The following is an 8034-nucleotide window of genomic DNA, read 5'->3' as shown; positions in this document are numbered from 1 at the left end:
AGACCTGCGGCATGTGATTGATTATCTGGAGGGTCGAGTTTCAGACGTACCTCGACAACTTTCTGCCAACCTGCCGCCTTTCTGGCTTCGAACGGCATTTTATTTAAGAAAAACTCCAGCACTGTTTACCGAGCGCATCTCAACGTGGTGTCGGCAGACCTCCGCGCCGATATCCTTTTCGCTTGCTACGATGAACCCAACTCCGACCACATGGGCTTTGCACTCACACTAGTCAGGCGCCAGGCGTATTATTGCCCAAACTTACTGACGCTTTCCAATGTTACGTCAGAGGCAGCTGCGAGCGCCAACGTCGAAAGGCGCCCCTCTCGAGCTCGCGGGTTTTCTCTAAACTATTGAACTTCCTCGAACGCAGTTTGACCAAGTCAGCAACGATTTTCAGCGCCCATTTCTTGTGTCATCAGCCGGTCACCAATGAATTATAGTCGTGACGGACTATTTAACAAGGTATGCGGAAACTAAAGCAGCGCAGCGTGGCACGTCATTCATGATCGCCCAAAATTTTATGCAGCAAATCGGGTTACGTCATGGTGCACCGTCTAAAGTAATCAATGAACGAGGCACGGCGTTTACGGCACAGTTCATGCGCGACGTGTTTAAACTCAGTCACACGAGCCATCGCAAAACCACTGCCTATCACCGACAGACGAAGTGGCCTACAGATAGACTCAAAAGACCAATCTCCGACATATTCGCAGTGTACATATACTCGTAGCACAAATTTGGGACGTGATTTTCCAGTATGTCACATACGCCTAAAACACGGCCACCCAAGAGACGACCCGCTTTACACCATTTCTTCTGGTCCACGGACGTGACGTTCAGTTGATGTGGATGTTGAAACTTCCATGCTGCACTGATGACCACCCGCTCACGCCAGATGCCGTGCAGTTCAAACAGCGCGCCAAGGAAGCACGGCAACTGGCCCGTATTCACATTCAGCGGCAGCAGGGCACAGATGTGCGCCGCTGCAACTTACGTCATTGGCAGGTCACATACCATCCCGGTGACCGAGTTTGGGTGCAGACTATGGTACGCAGACGGGGCTTGTCGCAAAATCTGATGTGCCGTTACTTTGGACCTTACAGAGTTTTGCGCCGTCTCACAGAAGTGACCTTCGAAGTTCTTTCTTCAAGGCGGGACTGTGCAGCTTGAGCGTCGCACACCCCGCTCGAGGGCGGTGCACGCAGTCCGCATGAAACCGTAGTACTTCACGGCCATATGCTCCTCTTTCCATAGTAGGCGTCCTGCGATTCGCGATTCCTGCCCTTTCCCGATACCTTCCTCCTTGCACGGCAACCACGCTACTTATGCTTTGTGTGGTAACCACCCACTGGTTGCGCACTTATCCGCTCACGTGATACCTTTGTCTTTGCAGGTTAACCACCCGCCGAGTGGTTCCTATTTCAACGCACCCACTATTTATACCGGCGAATACAACAAACTACAACAGATTCTGACGTACTACCCGTAAGGGGAACCCAGGAACAGGCGCTTAGCAGATGTCGCTGTGAAACAAACCGCAAATGTACTTAAGATAGCGATACAGCTTTCACTCAAATGCAAGATAAGCCAGCTCTCTTCGCTTCAGTGTGAAAGGTGGAGAGTGTATGCATTGTTCAACTTTTTGTTTGATCACATATGCCTCGAAAATTACCTTTCGGTCGTGATATCTCTTCAGGAAATGAAATAATTCCTTATAGTAAGTAGAGTTGCACTTGGTGCGTTTTTCACAGTCGCGAAAGGGTTAAACTTGAGCAAAGTTGATATTTTGGCCGGATCGTGCCTATGGACAAAGTCATAATAAAACAGCGCAGGGCGGCGCCTGGAGACAAGACACAAATGAAGCGCTGCGAAGCAAGGTTCTCAAGAAGCTGACAAATGTAGCAGCTAGCAGTTAAATGAATGATTGGTCGCGAAAGGTGGGCCACGAAGAGCAACCTCAGCCCGACAAGCCATGAGGGTGACGAAATTTGTAATAGCCACCTACCAAGGCATTGGCGCATCACTTAATCGCTGCACCACCGGGCCAGGAAAATTATGAGTACTCACTGCGATCTAAGAATATTAAGTAGATAATTTCCAATTTCGCGTATTTCAATCTTTGCTCTGCTATCTCTCAACTCTCCTTCCTTCAACACGTGGCAGCGGTTGTGGCTCAGCTTGAGAAGTGGGCAGGCCCGTGCCCTTTCCTTTTCTTTCTTCCTGTCAAAAACAGCATGTAAGCAAGCAAGCAAGAAGCAAGCAGAACCTACGCGACACTGAAAGAGGTTAAGATTCTTTTGTACCTGTGCCATTGAAGTGTTGCACAAAAATGAGCCTTTCCACTGAATGGACTCTTTACTGCTTACCCCTCATACCCTTTAAAGGACCATAGGTATCCCTTACAGATTTTTTTGACTTAGCGTAAGTCCCGAATACTGAGTTGTTCCCAGCACTTCCAATGGAATCTGTAGGTATTCCTCTAAGCTCGTCGCGACTAGTGTCGTCTAAGTGCTTCTTTGACCTTCTAACACCTACTCAATGATCAGCCATAAAGTGAAGGCGCGGAGCCAAGTCTAAACGGCATTACCATGAACCAAAATAACCTGTCTGGCGTGGTAAATGCGATCTTCTCTCGATAACTTTCGTTGATCTGAGCATGGAAGCATCCGCTCATTAGATACATGGGCTCAGTACTTTGAATTGCACAGTCGCACCGAAGGCAGTGTACAGATTTGCGTTTACTACCGGCGCCTGAAGAAAATCACCCGCAAAGACGTCTATACCCTGCCCCGCATTTACTCCGCTCATGACTGTTTGAAGGGAGCTGAGTTCTCATCATTAGACCAAGAAGGCTCTGGGTATTGGCAAGTCTCGATGGCCGACACTGACCGCGCCAACACAGCTTTGGTGACACCTGATGGGCTGTACGATCCCAAAGTCATTCAATTCGGACTCTGGAACTCCTTTGCCACTTTTGATCGAATAATGGACGCCATATTGTGCGACAACAAATTGAAAACATACTGGTGTTCACTTTTCAGATTTTGAAACGCACTATGCTCGCTTGGGAAATATTTTGAGCTGTCTCACCGCAGCTCGGCTCGAACTCAATTTGAATAAATATCGCTCTGCCGCCCGCCAGTTGACGATTTTTTGGCCACGTCGTATCTATACGGTGTGCATTCGGACCCCGCAAAGCTTCCCGCAGTCGCTGAGTTCCCGAAACCTTCGACGATGAACGAAATTCGCAGCTCCATGGTCCTCTGCTCCTACTTCGGTCGCCTTATCTTTAATTTCGCTTCTACCACAACACCTCTGACTACTCCTCCTTGCGGGAGCAGCGACTTTTTAAGCCGCAGTCCTGCCCTTGACTATGCGTTCAGCACGTTGCGCCGTCTGCTCACCTCGCCGCCTTATTATGCCACTTTGACTGTGATGCTCCAGTTGCAATCTACACAGGTGCCAGTGGCGCTGGCATCGGTGCAGTACTTGCGAAACGCAAACCCGGTCTCGTCCTCAATGTTGTTGCCTACGCGAGCCGCACCCTGATGAAACCTGAGTTGAACTACGCAGTTAATTTAAAAAAATGAGAACTTGGCTGTTAACTGGCCGTTCGGTACATTTCAGCCTTAAGTCTACGGCCGACCTTCCACGATAATTACGGACCACCATTCCCTCTGTTGGTTGTCCTTCCTCAATGACCCAAATAGCCGCCTCGCCCGCTGAGCCTTACGCATTCAAGACTACTATATTCGTGTTGTCTATCGCCTTGGCACGAAACATCACGACGCCGACGCATTGTGTCGCTCACGTCTGGCAACTGAAAGTTATTCCACTTCTGCCCTTGACTGCGCCGCCTTGTTGATGCACGATATGGGCACCAGCAGTCCAAGGGTCCGTGGATCATTTCTCTTGTCAGCTGTTTTTCGAACTATTCCCTCGTTTTGGTCGCACGGGCAGTCCGCCGTCACTTTGCAATCCTTCAGGGACTCTTGTACCGCCGAAATGACCTCTCTGATGACCGCAACTCGCTCCCTGTGATCCCCGTACATTTACGCTCGGAAATATGTACTGCATTTGACAGCTACCCCGAAGCTGCTCACGCCGGAGTCCAAGACCTGCTCCCGGCTCTTTGTTACTGGCGTGGTATGTACACCTACGTTTATCCGCTCCTGCACCGAGTGTCAAGGCCGCATGCCCGGCTACTACGGTTCGGCCGGCCCCGTGGAGCATTTGCCTTGCATCCAGGCCTTTCCACCTAGATTTGCATTGGCCTCTACGGAGCGCTTCCCTGCATAGCTGCCGGAAACCGCTCGGAAATCGTCGCTGTAGGCCACTTGATCCGGTACGCCAAGACTGCCGCCCTCCCTGCTACTATGGCACAGAATGGTGCAACGTGCCTCCTGCTCCACTTCGCCACGGCACCCCGCGTGAATTGATGAGCAACCGTGGGCGAGTGTTTCTATCTGATGTCGTTTCGTCACCGTGAATCTTTAATCACCGCACCACTGCGGCCTTTCACCCGCAGACGAATGGCCCGACTGAACGTTTCAATCGGCCATTAGGTGACATGCTTCCAGTGTACCTGGCTGCGGATCATTCCAACGAGGACGTTATGCACCAACACCACTACACAGTGCACTACTGGTTTCTCGCCACTTTTCCTTCTGTAGGCTCGCGAACCATCCTCCCCACTTGACACCATTCTTCCTTGCCACCCTGATTCGTCGGAGTCCACTGCCGTGTCTGAAGCCTCCAAACACGCTTAAGAGGGGCGGCAGCTCGCCCCGTCACTCACGTCCGACGATTATGGGCGCCAGAAATACCGCTTCGACCACTCGCATGTCACCAAATGTTTTCTTCCCCAGTCTCTTGTTTGGCTCCATGGGCCTTGTGCCTCACCCAGTTCCTCTATCAGTTGCTTCCGAAGTACCACGAACCCTACCGTGTCCTTCAACGCACTTGTCCCGTTCTTCGTTATCCCGCTCTTGCCTGGGTAATTCACGCAGAACCTAACCGGGGAATTTTTCATCTTAACCATAACAACGAGAGATGCCCATGTGCTGTTTGATGTTTGAATAGCATCGTCGTTCAAGATTTCGTCCACTTGGTAGATTTTCGCTTGGCTTCCTCATGGCGACACACGCCAGAAGATTTGATTGAAATGTAAGGCTTGTTCTGTGGTTGCAATGCGATATTTTGCCATTGGGGTTTGTTGGACATTTGATCAGTGCGAAAAACGCTCTTTGTAGCATACAAAAAACTGCAGATTTGGTCTTCATTGTTCCTAGGCAGGGCTAGGTTGACGTCAAATATAGTCGTGATCTATTCATTAGGCAAATATTCTCCGGATCAGGCGTAGTAGGCGGAGGTGTCTCGTTTTTGAGATAGCTCCTCTAAGAATGTAAGTACCGTGCCTCTCTTCAGGAGTCGGTATTCCTCGCTGAATTTTGTCACTGTGAGCTCGGCTTTTCTATTCCTTCAATGGGCAATGGCTTTTGCGGCGCAGTCCTGAGTCTAAGAGGAATAGCATGTTGCCGTCGATTATGCTTTGGATGTTTTCAAAGATCTTGGCATACACGGTGGCAGACGACGCTTGGATAGAGCGGCAGACTTACTTCATCGAGGATGCGCAGAGCAGCGTGATGTTCCAGGGTTGTGTTCGAGGGTGTGGCGTCATCCACTGAAAGCCTGATTAGATTAGAGTGTAGGTCATGGACCGCTCAGTGCTCAGTCAAGAATTCCATACCCAAAGGGACATCGCTGGAAAACCGCTTGATAAAGGCGATGGTAGCATAAGTACCACCTTTGCACAAAGTAACTGCCCAGCGGGATTTTCTACTCTGCAGTACTGCACGACTCTTGTACGAATATAAAGGTCGCGAAGTGTGGGGATATCAGTTCTTCTTAGCTCACACAGATCTGAAGGTTAAGGGCGGTCATAAGTTCCCTGCTAAAACCAATACTCCTGTTATACGAGCAATGGTCACTTATTGTTTCAAAGGCCATTCAGATGCACCGCTGCCCACGGCGAGGTTTCGTGATCGTTGTGTGAGTAGAGAGCATGAGATCTGACAGATGGCGCTAGAGATGGCAAAGTGAAGCTGATGGAAACACGCCGAATTAGAATTGTGTGCTATTTTAAGTGAAACGTTTTCGTTTCACTTTAAAGCTACAAAGGAACCTTTGACATGTGGCGCCAAAACCAACTACAACAATCTCTAATAGTGTAGAGGCAGTTGCGCCTGACTTTGATCTTTCGAGATAAACCTAGTCGCATCTCGCTTTACAAAGAAAGCAATAAAGCCGCCTGCCGGCGACTTTTAGCGCCAACAAATATTCATAACAAGGCTTCATACCAGCAATACAGAGAAAGGCAGAAGTCACTGGAAAGAAAAGAACGATAGGGGAGTGTTTGTTATCAGTGGTGTTATTCAATTAGTAGCTAGTAATGTCATTAATATTTACCTGAGAAATATTTGACTGAAAAATAGACAAAATGCGGTCTCAAGCCGCTGCTGCATTTCGAAAGCCACGACCGCTGCATGTCATGAACAGTCGTGTACAATTGAGCTAGAGGGGCGGGCGCCGAAATTTGAGGTTTCCAGTGGATTTATGTTCCATGTAAGCATAACTTGAGATTGTTCACCATCGCTACGCCAGATTAAAACACACACCTCTAACTTCCAATAATACCGGAAACGCCACATGCAACGTGAGAACATTGAGGGTGGCATCTGTGCAACATCCGAGTTATGCTATCTCTGGAATCAAGAGTGGAAGACTGAGGCCCTCGTTAAGCTATTCAGTAGACAAGAGAAAGGAAATTAGCGTCTCGTTTGACATACGTGTGAACAAAGCCCACAGTGAGTAAAACCAGGAAGAGAATAGGGGAAACCTGATTTATAGTTTCAAGGGTTGATTCATAATTTTTTTTTTATTGTATTCCATTCTTACCTGGCATCAATTTGATTAGAAAGTTGAATCAATGAAAACCAAATGTCACGGTTGGAATCCGAACACACAACGCCGGCATGAAATCCACGGTGCTATAAAATGCTGCTACTCGCAAGCTTTCCAGCCTTTTATTTTCGAACGTATTTAAGTGGCGGGTAACCTTAATTTAACAGTGTTCAACCGCGCTAGCGTCGTTTATGCTGAGGACATGGGTCCTCTTTTAATACCGAAATTGAGGTGAGCTTGTGTGCGTAAATTAACTTGCCGACATACATCTCCGATTTCTTCTTAGCGTGTTAGGCATTATTTTATAAGCACACATTACAGAAAAAAGGAACCGATTATGATTTCATTCAGTCCATTTGAAATGCATTTGATTATAGTGATGAATTACAACCTCAGAAAAAAAGCGTGGCCTAGTGGCTTCGGTTACGAGAGGTGGTTGGATCGAAACCCACCGGTAATAAATGCTACAAGCCACCCCCGGGCTGGCGCCCGGCTTCTTCAGGGGTGTGGGCTTGGAGGAGACTCCGTAAACCCCGCTGCGCGCCTTCGGGGGCAAACCCAGTTTCGAACAACTCAGCCTGAAAAGGGCGTAACCAGCTCTGACATCAGCGTTCAAAGCGTAACCAGCGCTGATATCCGCCTTCAAACACTAAGGTCCTTCGTCAGAAGCGATTCAGAGTATCACTGGTCTCTGGCTGCCCGACCTTGCGAGAAAAAAAAAAGCCACAAGTGGGCTTTCACCCCACGAGGCGGATTTAAGGTTTTTGACGGCGGAACTTATCGCTGTTCCGTCAGAGCAACTGAGGTCAAGACGCTTTTCCCAAGCATCTCACCCAGAAGAGCAGAGCACCAGGCCGGCGGAAATCCTTTACCCATTAAAAACCGGTGGGTACCCGGCATCGTGGCCTTCGGGAACCTCAACTTGAAGGCTAACAGCTGTGCTAGAGGGAAGGATTCCTTCTTGAGAAATCGACAATGGACTTGCTGTGGAGCAGCATCGCGTGGTCATGTCCGGATCACAAGTGAGTCACCGGCGTGTGGCCGCTTTTTTGCCGAGAAATATCAGTT

This window comes from Amblyomma americanum, chromosome 9, assembly GCF_052857255.1.
Source record: "Amblyomma americanum isolate KBUSLIRL-KWMA chromosome 9, ASM5285725v1, whole genome shotgun sequence".
Classification (NCBI taxonomy): Eukaryota; Metazoa; Arthropoda; class Arachnida; order Ixodida; family Ixodidae; genus Amblyomma; species Amblyomma americanum.
Note: the sequence above shows the minus strand (reverse complement) of the source record.